The following is a 14,298-nucleotide window of genomic DNA, read 5'->3' as shown; positions in this document are numbered from 1 at the left end:
TCAAGTGTCCTACACTATGTCCTATTGTGCAAGGATGAGGCACCAAAAACTAACAACTCTCACGATCTACCTTTGGTGTTATCTTCTTTATTGCAGGAATTCCAAGATGTTTTCCCCGATGAGCTACCTCCGGGTCTACCTCCACTACGAGGCATTGAGCACCGAATTGATCTCATCCCCGGAGCGCCGCTTCCAAACAAAGCGCCCTACCGCGTCAACCCCGAAGAAACCAAAGAAATTCAAAGGCAAGTAAAGCATCTCATAGACCATGGACATGTGCGTGAAAGTTTGAGTCCTTGTGCCGTAACGGTCATTCTTGTGCCAAAACGAGACGGTAGCTTTCGCATGTGTTCCGATTGTAGACCTATCAATGCTATCACCGTTCGTTATAGGTATCCCATTCCACACCTTGATGATATGCTTGATGAACTTTGCGGTGCCACTATCTTTTCCAAAATTGATCTTAAAAGTGGTTACTATCAAATCCGCATACAAGAGGGTGATGAATGGAAAACCGCTTTCAAAACAAAGTTTGGTCTATATGAGTGGTTAGTCATGCCTATGGGTTTATCGGAAGCACCCGGTACTTTCATGCGTCTTATGCATTACGTGTTTCGCCCTTACATTGGTGAATTTGTTGTTGTCTACTTTGATGATATCCTTGTGTTTAGCAAATCTTTCAAAGAGCATGTCACCCACCTTCGCACCGTGCTACAAACTCTTCGAAAAGAGCAACTTTATGCTAATATGGAAAAATGCCTATTTGGTGTTGATAAGCTTGTTTTCTTAGGTTTCGTAGTATCTTCTAAGGGTGTTCATGTTGATGAATCTAAGATCAACGCTATTAAAACTTGGCCCCAACCAACCAATTTGCAACAAGTGCATAGTTTTCTTGGTTTAGCCGGTTTCTATCGCAGATTTGTGAAGGATTTTAGCACCATTACTTCACCTTTGCATGCTTTGAGTAAGAAAAATGCACCGTTTGTTTGGGGAACATCTCAAGATATCGCTTTCAATGAGCTTAAGAATTTGCTTACTCATGCTCCCGTGCTTGCATTACCCAACTTTGACAAACCTTTCGAAATTCATTGCGATGCTAGTGGTAATGGCATAGGAGGTGTGTTAACGCAAGAGAAGCGCCCAATTGCTTATTTTAGTGAGAAACTCTCCGGAGCGCAACTCAATTACCCTATCTATGACAAAGAGCTATATGCTTTGGTGCGAGTTTTGCATGAATGGGAACATTACCTACGCCCTCATGATTTCATCATCCATACCGACCATGAAACGCTTAAATACCTTAAGGGTCAAACTAAGTTGAACAAGTGTCATGCTAAATGGAGTGAGTTCATTGAGTCGTTTCCTTATGTCATCAAGTATATTAAAGGTAAGGAAAATGTTGTGGCGGATGCACTTTCCCGTATATGCATGCTTGTTAATCAACTTGAGTTAAATGTCATTGGCTTTGAGCATATAACAGACTTGTATGAGCATGATCCTACATTTTCTATTCCTTATGCCAAGTGTTTGACGCATACTTCTTGGGATCGATACTACATCAAAGATGGATATCTTATGAGAGCTAACAAACTTTGCATCCCCGAGTCCTCTCTTCGCTTGTTGCTTTTGCACGAATCTCATGGAGGCGGACTCATGGGACACTTTGGACGCGACAAGACATTTGCTACGCTCTCCAAGAACTACTTTTGGCCCAAGATGTTCTGTGCATCAATCGCTTCACCAACCGATGCTCTACATGTCGCAAAGCTAAGTCCAAAGCTCAATCTCATGGCCTCTATATGCCACTTCCAATTCCATATCACCCATGGGAAGACATTAGCATGGACTTTGTGCTTGGTTTGCCTAGAACTCGAAATGGCAAGGATTCCGTTTTTGTTGTTGTGGACCGATTCTCCAAAATGGCACATTTCATTCCTTGCAACAAGATAGACGATGCTTCACATGTTGCAAATTTGTTTTGTAGGGAAATCTTGCGCCTTCATGGAGTGCCAAAGACGATTGTCTCGGACCGCGACGTCAAGTTCTTGAGTTACTTTTGGAAGACATTGTGCGTCAAGCTCGGAATCAAGCTTTTGTTCTCTTTGGCATACCATCCACAAACCGACGGCCAAACGGAGGTGACCAACCGCACGCTCTCCACTCTACTACGCGTGTTGATAAAGAAGAAATCAAGGAGCGGGAGGAGTGCCTACCCATCGCCGAGTACGCCTACAATCGTGCAAGACATTCGACTACCGGCAAGTCCCCCTTCGAGGTCGTCTATGGTTTCAACCCATTGTCTCCATTGGACATTCTACCACTACCGCTACAAGAGCGCACAAACATGGACGCGAGTGCCCGAGTCAACTTCCTCAAGAAGATGCACGAAGATACAAGAAACACCATTGAGCGCCAAGTACAACGAGTCGCGACCAAGCTCAACGTCAACAAGCAACCTATGATGTTCAATGTTGGAGATCTTGTGTGGCTACACCTTCGCAAGGATCGCTTCCCCAAGGAACACAAGTCCAAGCTACTACCCCGAGCGGATGGACCCTTCAAGGTGCTTGCACGCTACAACAACAACGCATACAAGATCGACATCCCATGTGACAAGTACTCCGTGAGCGACATCTTCAACATCAAAGATCTATCCCCGTACCATGGTGATGAGGATTTTGATCCGAGGTCGGATCTTTCCCAAGGGAGGGGAGATGATGCGGAGCATCCTACGGTCATCCCCATGGACCTACCATCGTCTCATCAAGAGCCAAGAGGACCTATGACACGAGCACGAGCTAGAGCTCTCGAGAACGAGGTGACTTCCTTCCTTAGTGATATCACATATGATCCACTCGAGACATGGCTACTACCTAAGTCTGATATGCTATGCATGATTAGGTGTCAAGAGGAGCCTCCCGAGGATGCACGTGAAGACGGAGAAGCCGCCAAGTTCACGGATGAAGAGAACCAACAGAAACGGGCAAGTTCACCTTCCAGGCCCTGGACATCCGGCCAAGTTCCCGGACATCCGGCCCCTGGAGCAACCACAGCAGCAGCAGCCCAGACGCCCAAGCCTACAGGGCCCGGACATCCGGCGTCCATCCCGGACATCCGGCCAAAAGCCCGGACATACGGCGCCACGCTACAGAACATCCAGAAGTTTTGCCCTCCAGCCCGGACATCCGGCCCCTCCTGAAGCCCCGGACATCCGGCCCGTCGCCCGGACATCCGGCCACCCCTGTCTGCGCATAGTAAGGGCCGAGGCCCGTGTACCCCTTCGACCCCCTAGACTATATATACTCCTTCTCCTCCATCTTTCTAGGGTCAGCATTGGTTTAGCTCATATGTGAGATAGAGCATTGCTCATCCATACGGATCTCCTCCTCGAGAGAGACTGCGGCCCCTCTTCGGAGACGATCCACGTTGGATTCAAGACCCCCTCTTGGGTGGCCCCCTCAAGACCTCCTTTCGGAGAAGAACCGGTTACCTATGTATCGTCCCATGTTGGATTTGGATCGTGTATCTCTTTGTGTTTCGAGGATCTAGCACATGTGTGATTGTTCTTGTTGGTTTGAGTGATTCTCTCGTGTCTTCCCCTCGTGTTTCCCCTCGCGTTCTTCGTGTTCTTAGTTGGGATTCTCTCCTTTCGTGAAAGATCGGCTATATAGGGTTCCACCCTACATCATAATCTCCCGAAGGTTTTGACCACCGTACCATGCAAATATCCCCTGTTTTTGTTTCAAGCTGTTTTCTGCAGGATTGCCAAGGCCAGGCATCATGTCGTCCCCCTCCTCCAACAATGGTGACAACGATGCTTGGCTAATGAAGATAGAGCTGAAGAGGGAAGGACCCATGGAGATCAACAAGGATGATGGGATCAAGAAGGCCACGGAGGACCAAGTCCAGGCAGCAGAAGACATCCTTCAACTTGATCACAATCTTCTTACCCCAAATGAGATTGAAGCTTTCAAGATGATTGAGTTAGCTCGTATACAAAACAAGTATTTCACACGTGAAAATATTTTGTTGAAGGAGCATATCATCGCACTCAAGGGCATTATCCGCAAATTGGAGGACCTCCTACGCTCGATGTGCGACTATCCATCATCACCTCCAACTCCTTCACCAGCAAAAGAGATATAATCACATGAGTATGGGCACTCCCCTTGGCAACTACCAAGCTTGGGGGAGGTGCCCCCGTATCGTATCACCATCACACTCCTATCTTTACCGTTTTTCTTAGTTCGATCCTTTTGGTAATATCTTGATCTAGTAGAATAAAGTTTTAGTGTGATTTAGTTTTGAGTTTTGTCGTATGATCCTTCTATGTAATCGAGTCCGTGAGCTATATATAATAAAGATTAGTGTTGAGTCAAGGGCTTGATTATTTTGCTATGATCTTGAGGGAATAAAAGAAAGAGAAAGGAATAAAAAGAAATAAAGAGATCATATTGATCTTATGGAGAGTAATGACTTCACATATAAAGAGTATGATGATTAAAAGTTGTTGAGAGTTGACAAACTTAGTTTTGGTCATCATTGCAATTAATAGGAAGTAATAAAGAAAGAGAGGTTTTCACATATAAATATCTATCTTGGACATCTTTTATGATTGTGAGCACTCATTAAAATATGACATGCTAAAGAGTTGATCTCAGACAAGGAAGACAACGAAATGGGTTACGTTTTCTTATATCTGAAAATAAAGTATATTGTCATGGATCATCCAACATGTTGAGCTTGCCTTTCCCTCTCATGCTAGCCAAATTCTTTGCGCCAAGTAGAGATACTACTTGTGCTTCCGAATATCCTTAAAACCAGTTTTGCCATGAGAGTCCACCATACCTACCTATGGATTGAGTAAGATCCTTCAAGTAAGTTGTCATCGGTGCATGTAATAAAAATTGCTCTCTAAATATGTATGATTTATTAGTGTGGAGAAAATAAGCTTTATACGATCTTGCGATGTGGAAGAAAAAAAGCGACGGACTGCATAATAAAGGTCCATATCACAAGTGGAATTATAAAGTGACGTTCTTTTGCATTAAGATTTCATGCATCCAACCCCAAAAGCACATGACAACCTCTGCTTCCCTCTGCGAAGGGCCTATCTTTTACTTTTACCTTATGCAAGAGTCATGGTGATCTTCACATTTCCTTTTTACATTTTATCCTTTGGCAAGCACCTTGTGTTGGAAAGATCCTGATATATATATCCAATTGGATATAAGTTAGCATGAGCTATTATTATTGACATTACCCTTGAGGTAAAAGGTTGGGAGGCGAAAATATAAGCCCCTATCTTTCTCTGTGTCCGATTAAAACTCCATAACCACAAGTATTGCGTGAGTGTTAGCAATTGTGAAAGACTAAATGATAGTTGAGTATGTGGACTTGCTGAAAAGCTCTTATATTGACTCTTTCCGATGTTATGATAAATTGCAATTGCTTCAATGACTGAGATTATAGTTTGTTGGTTTTCAATGAAGTTTCTGATTCATACTTGACGTTGTGAACAGATTATTACTTGAGCATAAGAAATCATATGACAATATTTATATAAATTGTTGTTATAAGAATAATCATGATGCCCTCATGTCCGTATTTTATTTTATCGGCACCTCTATCTCTAAACATGTGGACATATTTATCGTTATCGGCTTCCGCTTGAGGACAAGCGAGGTCTAAGCTTGGGGGAGTTGATACGTCCATTTGCATCATGCTTTTATATCGATATTTATTGCATTACGGGCTGTTATTACACGTTATGTCACAATACTTATGCCTATTCTCTCTTATGTTACAAGGTTTACGTGAAGAGGGAGAATGCCGGCAGCTGGAATTCTTGGCTGGAAAAGGAGCAAATATTAGAGACCTATTCTGCACAGCTCCAAAAGTCCTGAAACTTCACGGAAGTCATTTTTGGAATTAATAAAAAATACTGAGCGGAGAAAATACCAGAGGGGGCCACACCCTGGCCACGAGGGTGGGAGGCGCGCCCTACCCGCCTGGGCGCGCCCCCCTACCTCGTGGGCCCCCTGGCAGGCCTCCGGTGCCCATCTTCTACTATATGAAGTCTTTCGTCCGAGAAAAAATCATAAGCAAGCTTTCGGGAAAAAACTCCGCCACCACGAGGCGGAACCTTGGCGGAATCAATCTAGGGCTCCGGCAGAGCTGTTCTGCCGGGGAAACTTCCCTCCGGGAGGGGGAAATCATCGCCATCGTCATCACCAACGATCCTCTCATCGGAGGAGGGTCAATCTCCATCAACATCTTCACCAGCACCATCTCCTCTCAAACCCTAGTTCATCTCTTGTATCCAATCTTTGTCCCAAAGCCTCAGATTGGTACCCGTGGGTTACTAGTTGTGTCGATTACTCCTTGTAGTTGATGCTAGTTGGTTTATTTGGTGGAAGATCATATGTTCAGATCCTTTATGCATATTAATAACCCTCTGATTATGAACATGAATATGATTTCTGAATAGTTACGTTTGTTCCTGAGGACATGGGAGAAGTCTTGCTATAAGTAGTCATGTGAATTTGGTATTCGTTCGATATTTTGATGAGATGTATGCTGTCTTTCCTCTAGTGGTGTTATGTGAACGTCGACTACATGACACTTCACCATTGTTTGGGCCTAGAGGAAGGCATTGGGAAGTAATAAGTAGATGATGGGTTGCTAGAGTGACAGAAGCTTAAACCCTAGTTTATGAGTTGCTTCGTAAGGGGCTGATTTGGATCCATATGTTTCATGCTATGGTTAGGTTTACCTTAATACTTATTTCGTAATTGCGGATGCTTGCAATGGGGGTTAATCATAAGTGGGATGCTTGTCCAAGTAAGGGCAACACCCAAGCACCGGTCCACCCACATACCAAATTATCAAAGTAATGAACGCGAATCATATGAGCGTGATGAAAACTAGCTTGACGATAATTCCCATGTGTCCTCGGGAGCGCTTTTCTCTATATAAGAGTTTGTCCAGGCTTGTCCTTTGCTACAAAAAGGATTGTGCCACCTTGCTGCACTTTATTTACTTTTGTTACTTGCTACCCGTTACAAATTACCTTATCACAAAACTATGTGTTACCGATAATTTCAGTGCTTGCACAGAATACCTTGTTGAAAACCGCTTATCATTTCCTTCTGCTCCTCGTTGGGTTCGACACTCTTACTTATCGAAAGGACTACGATAGATCCTGATACAGGCAAAGGTGTCCCGTCTTTCGATGAGATGATGGATATCGCTTTGGTGGAAGTCGACTTTGACGATCCGACTACGAACGTGCGATGACATCGCGCCTTAGCAATCGCTAAACCAACTCCGAGAGGTTATTGACCACGCCGGAGCACGATCAGCCTGACCACGAGGGTCTGTTTCTGCGAGCAAACGAAGAACAAGCAAGAAACTGAGATTGCAATCTGGATATTGCGAATATAAGATGAAAGCTTTATTGATCAAGGTGGGGTTCTGTGACGCCTTTGTCTGGTCGTTGAACACAAACGAAGTACGCGAAGTTGCAGCTATGGCGAACTTTTAATCTAAACAAAACCCAAAGTCTAAACGACGCCCTAAGGGCTGTATATATGGAGGAAGAGGGGGGAATTTCGTGGCCCTTGGGGAAGGGGTCCGAAACCAACCCTATCTCTTGTTTCCCCGCACATACGGACTCTAAAAATAGCCTATACTCAAGTATTTCGAAATTACATGGGCCTGGCCCAATAATAAGGTGACGCAGCACCTAGAATAGCCTCTGGACGAAAGTTATGAAGTAGCATCTTGTATATTTCGTCCAAGGCTTCATGCACGCATTATGGTGGCTTCAATGTCCTGAAATCATCACTTGTAACTCCGTTCTTGTCCCCCATGCATGCCATCATCTCCATGCTTGTTCTTGCTCCAATGTTCAGCCTTCTCAAAGCTAGGCCCTTCATTTGTAAGCAAAACAAATGTATCCAATTTAGGCAGCATCATATTCTCATGAACATTAGAATCATTACCAAGAAACGAAAGTTCCTGGTAATTTAATTGGCATGTGCGAGCTCTAGTAATTGGTCCAGTATGTATAGCAGCAGGGGCTGTGGGTGTAACAATGGTATTGATGTCCTCATCATCCTCCCCTTCTTGAAATGAAGTCGTCCTCGACGGAAGCTCATCTCCCTCACCCAAATAAAGCCTCAAATCTGCAATGTTAAAAGTGAGACTAACCCCAAAATCTGCAGGCAGCTCAAGTTTATATGCATTATCATTTATTTTCTCTAACACCTTAAAAGGACCGTCAGCACGTGGCATTAGCTTTGATTTGCGCAAATCAGGAAATCTATCCTTACGCAAATGTAACCAAACAAGATCTCCAGGTGCAAACACAACATGTTTTCTACCCTTATCTCCAGCAAGTTTATATTTAGCATTCATACGCTCAATGTTTTCCTTAGTTAACTCATGCATTTTTAAGATCAATTCAGCACGTTGTTTAGCATCAAAATTAACCTTCTCCGAAGATGGAAGAGGCAACAAATCAATAGGTGCACGAGGTAGGAAACCATACACAATTTCAAAAGGGCACATCTTAGTAGTAGAATGCAATGAACGATTATAAGCAAACTCAATATGAGGCAAGCATTCTTCCCACATTTTCTTATTATTCTTCAAAACAGCCCTAAGCATAGTAGACAATGTTCTATTGACTACTTCAGTTTGTCCATCAGTTTGGGGGTGACAAGTAGTACTAAAAAGCAGTTTAGTCCCCAACTTAGCCCATAAACATCTCCAAAAGTGGCTAAGAAATTTAGTATCACGATCTGAAACAATAGTATTTGGCACACCATGCAAACGAATAATTTCACGGAAGAACAAATCAGCAACATTAACAGCATCATCGCTTTTATGACATGGTATAAAGTGTGCCATTTTTGAGAATCTATCCACGACAACAAATATGCTATCCCTCCCCTTCTTTGTTCGAGGTAAACCTAAAACAAAGTCCATAGATATATCCTCCCAAGGAACACTAGGTACACGCAAAGGCATATATAAACCATGAGGATTGAGTCGTGACTTAGCTTTTTGACATGTAGTGCAGCGAGCAACAAAACACTCAACATCCCGTCTCATCTTTGGCCAAAAGAAATGTGTAGCAAGTACGTCCTCCGTCTTCTTCACGCCAAAGTGTCCCATTAATCCTCCTCCATGCGCCTCCTGCAACAACAAAAGACGAAGAGAGCTAGCTGGAATGCATAGCTTGTTAGCACGGAACACAAATCCATCATTAACGACAAACTTGTTCCAGGTTCTTCCTTCTTTACAATTCTGCAAAACATCTTTAAAATCAGCATCATGCACATATTGATCTTTGATGGTCTCCAAACCAAATATTTTGAAGTCAAGTTGTGAAAGCATAGTATAGCGACGAGACAATGCATCAGCAATAACATTTTCTTTACCCTTCTTGTGTTTAATGACATAAGGGAAAGTTTCAATGAATTCAACCCATTTAGCATGTCTACGATTCAGTTTAGCTTGACTTTTAATATGTTTCAAAGATTCATGATCAGAATGTATAACAAATTCTTTGGGCCATAAATAATGTTGCCATGTTTCTAAAGTCCGAACAAGAGCATATAGTTCTTTATCATAAGTAGAATAATTCAGACTAGGCCCACTCAATTTTTCAGAAAAGTATGCAACAGGTTTACCATCTTGTAATAACACACCTCCTAATCCAATTCCACTAGCATCACATTCAAGCTCAAAAGTCTTATTAAAATCAGGAAGTTGGAGTAAAGGAGCATGTGTCAACTTATCTTTCAATACCGTGAAGGCTTCTTCCTGTGCGGTACCCCAAACAAAAGGCACATCCTTCTTTGTAAGCTCGTTGAGAGGTGCAGCAATGGTGCTAAAATCTCTCACAAAACGCCTATAGAAACCAGCGAGTCCAAGAAAACTCCGCACTTGTGTGACCGTTTTGGGCTGCGGCCAACTCTCAATAGCTTCAATCTTGGCTTTATCAACTTCAATTCCCTGTGGAGTAACAACATAGCCAAGAAAAGATACTCGGTCGGTGCAAAAGGTGCACTTCCCAAGGTTACCAAACAAACGTGCATCACGTAGAGCAATAAAAACAGCACGTAAATGTTCCAAATGTTCTTCCAAAGATTTGCTATAAATCAGTATATCATCAAAATAGACTACCACAAATCGTCCAATGAAAGCACGTAAAACTTCGTTCATTAGTCTCATGAAAGTACTAGGTGCATTAGTTAACCCAAAAGGCATGACTAACCACTCATATAAACCAAACTTAGTTTTAAATGCAGTTTTCCATTCATCTCCCAATTTCATACGAATTTGATGGTATCCACTACGCAAATCAACTTTGGAGAATATTGTAGAGCCACTCAATTCATCAAGCATATCATCTAGCCTAGGAATAGGATGACGATAACGAATAGCAATATTATTAATGCCTCTACAATCAACACACATACGCGACGTACCATCCTTTTTAGGCACTAGTATAATAGGAACATCACAAGGACTAGGAGATTCGCGTATATAACCTTTGTCGAGCAGCTCCTGTACTTGACGCATAATCTCCTTCGTCTCCTCTGGATTGGTACGGTATGGTGCACGGTTGGGTAGCGATGCACCGGGAATTAAATCAATTTGATGCTCAATCCCTCGAATAGGTGGCAATCCCGGTGGCACGTCTTGTGGGAAGACGTCAGCGAACTCCTGCAAAATGTTAGTGACAGCAGGGGGCAAAGAGGAAGGCACGTCCTCGAATGAAAATAATGCCTCTTTGCACACAAAAGCATAGCAAACAGATTTGTTGAAATCTAGCTCATCAATATCAGATTTTGTGGCAAGTAAACATGCACTTTTCAATTTAATTTCAGAAACAACACTAGATGGTTTATTATTAGGTTTCATTTGTTGCTCAAATTCTTTTGCCACAATCTGATTTTCACTCTTATTTTTCTCCTGTTTTGCTTTATTAGCTCTATTAATGTCATCTTTCAAAATGAATTAGGAGTCATAGGAAGCAAAGTAATATTTTTATCCTTATGAACAAGAGTATACTGATTGTTTCTACCATGGTGTACAGAATTTTTATCAAATTGCCATGGTCTACCAAGTAATAAGGAACATGCTTGCATGGGTACCACATCACAATCAACATAATCAGCATATGTAGAGATACTAAAATGCACACGAACAGTACGTGTTACCTTAACCTTGCCGCTGTTGTTGAACCATTGGATGTAGTAAGGATGTGGATGTGGTCTTGTGGTGAGAGATAGTTTCTCCACCATCTCCATGCTAGCCAAGTTGTTACAGCTCCCTCCATCTATGATGACGTGAAAGAACGTTCCTTCACAACTCCCTTTGTATGGAACAAATTATGCCTCTGATTTTGCTCTGCTTGTGTGACCTGCACACTCAAAACACGTTGAGCAACTAAACATTCATACCTGTCAGCGTCTTCAGGAGCCATGTATTGCGTCTCATTTTCAGAATCATCTCCACCATGTTCTTCACGTGTAATAAGAGCCAAAGTCTCCTCATCATAGTCACTAGCGGACTCATACCCACCATCCTCAGTAGCAATCATCACACGCTGAGATTTGCATTCTCTCGCATAATGTCCTCTTCCCTTACAACGACGACAAATAATATCACTTGTGTGCCCTGTTGACGCCATGGAAGAAGAAGAGCTCTGCGCAGGCCCGGCAGGTGTGCTCTTGGCAGAGAGTGGTGGTTGTGCCTGCTTTCTTGTATCACGGCTGGAGGTGGCACCTGATGGAGGTGATGGTGAAGTGGAAGTAGAGGATGCACGTGGTGTCCATGATGAAGGTCGACCTGCAGAAAAGTTAGTTCGCGCCAATGCCTGTCGATCCTGCACTTCACGTTCAGCTTTACAAGCAAGATGGAATAAACGAGTGATATTATTATAATCCTTATACTCTAGAATGGTCTGAATCTCTTTATTTAATCCACCCATAAAACGTGCAAGCATAGCTTCATTCTCCTCAACAATACCACATCTAATCATGCCAGTTTGTAATTCCTGATAATATTCTTCTACAGAATTTTTCCCTTGTCTTAAGCGCTGCAATTTTTGAAGTAATTCACGTTGATAATATGGTGGAACCCAACGAGTACGCATAGCAGTTTTCAAAGCAGCCCAAGTAGCTGGAACAGGATATAATCTACAATGTTCAGACCACCAAACACATGCAAAGCTAGTGAAAGCACAAACAGCAGCAGGAACACGTCTCTCCTCAGGATATTGTAAACATGTAAATCGTTGTTCAGTTTCTAACTCCCAAGTAAGATATATATCAGGAACATATCTACCCTCAAATGGTGGAATATTCAATTTCAGTTTAGGGAGATGGTCATGATCTCGTACCTGAGGTGGTGGTGCCGGCCTACCGTTGCGAATATATACCTGAGGTCGACCTGCTGGTGGTGGTGCTGGTGGCTGCACGTAGTTCTGATTTTGATCAACCTCATCCTCATAATCGCCCGCATAATCGTCATCCTCCTCAGCCGCCGCAGTAGCAGGAGCCAAAGAAGCATCAACAGTAGGTGCAGCGGCACCCGAATTTTGACCAGTCTCAATTGGAACGCGTTGTGCTCGTCCCACTTGATTTGGAAGGCGGCGTTGGAGATGTGGTTGTTGTTGTTGTAGAGGTGCGACATATGCAGCCGGTGGTGGTTGGGGAAGACGCTTGAGTAATTCAGTAAACTTGTTATCCAGCTTTGTCTCGAACGACTTCTCCACGGCATCTATCTTCTCCATAGCATCTTCAAATCTGTTTAGCACATCTCCCACCTGGCCAATCATCATTTGCTGAAATTTATCATGCAACTCCTTGTTCATCATGTTCTCCCAATCAGTCTCATTGGCTTGTGATCCTGCCATGGTTAGCAGCAATAGAAACACAAAAGAATATGATCCTACAGACTACTAGGAAGTGGTGGTGATGGTGGTGTGTCACAAATCCTTCAAGCGAATCTCAAATTCTTACCAGTTCTTACCCAGCAGCAGGTGGTGATCGGCAACCGTTGTAGTCAAAACTCTCAAAGCTTGGATAGAGCGATTACCAGGGAGAGTCAAACGCACGATGTAGATGTATGTGGAGCTGGGAAGGCTTATAATATGGTAGCAAAAATGGTCAGCCAATTCAGAGATGCAAAGTTGAATAAACGCTCAACGACGGTACTGTGCTGGTCCTAGGCTAGACCGTGCTAGAGACGCGAGCCTAGAACACTAACAAAATCACGGCGCTGCACGTAAACAAGGGAAAAGCACACTCTGGAAAAAAAATTGCTCTTTTTTTTCGCGCTCTTTTCTTTTTTGCGCTCCTCTTTTTTTTGCGAAAAATCACTATAATGGCGAGTGTCTCAAAACTCTTCCCAGGTCAAACTGACAGGATAAGCACAAAATTTTTTGACTATTCTTTTTTCGGAAATCAGGGCAGCGACGACGAAAAAGTGCGACAAAAAATCACTATGATGGCGAGTGTCTCAAAACACTCCCCGGGACCTAAAAATAGGATAGGGAAAAAATATTTTTGGTCGCCGAAATTTTGGCCTAAAAACTGCCCGGGGGTCTCCAGACTTTTTTTTTCCGAGACCTACTCAGGCAAGGAAACACGAAACGGAAAATAGATGGATCTCTAAAACAAACCGAATATGAAAAGAACTCGGATTGGTTGTGGATATATGGTGGTAGGATATGGCAGCGGTGGTGGTATATGGTAGCGGTGCTGGTATATGGATACGGATCGGTGGTGGTATATGGATACGGATTTGTGGTGGTATATGGATACGGATTCAAAGCGGTGGCGTATAAGCAATGGTGGTAGATGGCAAGGCGATGATGATGGTGCGGCGGTGGCGTGACAACTTATGACCAGAACTCGAAACTCTAAAAGACTAGACTCTAAGACCAGCAACTTGACACGACGATGCAACTGCAAATTCAACAAAGCAAAAGCCCTAAAAAAATTATGCAAAGGCTCAGATTGGTTCGGATATGATGAACTAACCCTAATTTTTTTGTGTGGCTTTTTCGTGGACTGTAGGTATGAAGAACAGACTCGATCTAAACTACGAAAAACTGTAAAATCTCACCGAGCAACCTGGAAATCTGATACCACTTGATAGAGGCAAAGGTGTCCCGTCTTTCGATGAGATGATGGATATCGCTTTGGTGGAAGTCGACTTTGACGATCCGACTACGAACGTGCGATGACGTCGCGCCTTAGCAATCGCTAAACC

This window comes from Triticum aestivum, chromosome 6D (genome assembly GCF_018294505.1).
Source record: "Triticum aestivum cultivar Chinese Spring chromosome 6D, IWGSC CS RefSeq v2.1, whole genome shotgun sequence".
Classification (NCBI taxonomy): Eukaryota; Viridiplantae; Streptophyta; class Magnoliopsida; order Poales; family Poaceae; genus Triticum; species Triticum aestivum.
This window is presented reverse-complemented; position numbering follows the sequence as displayed.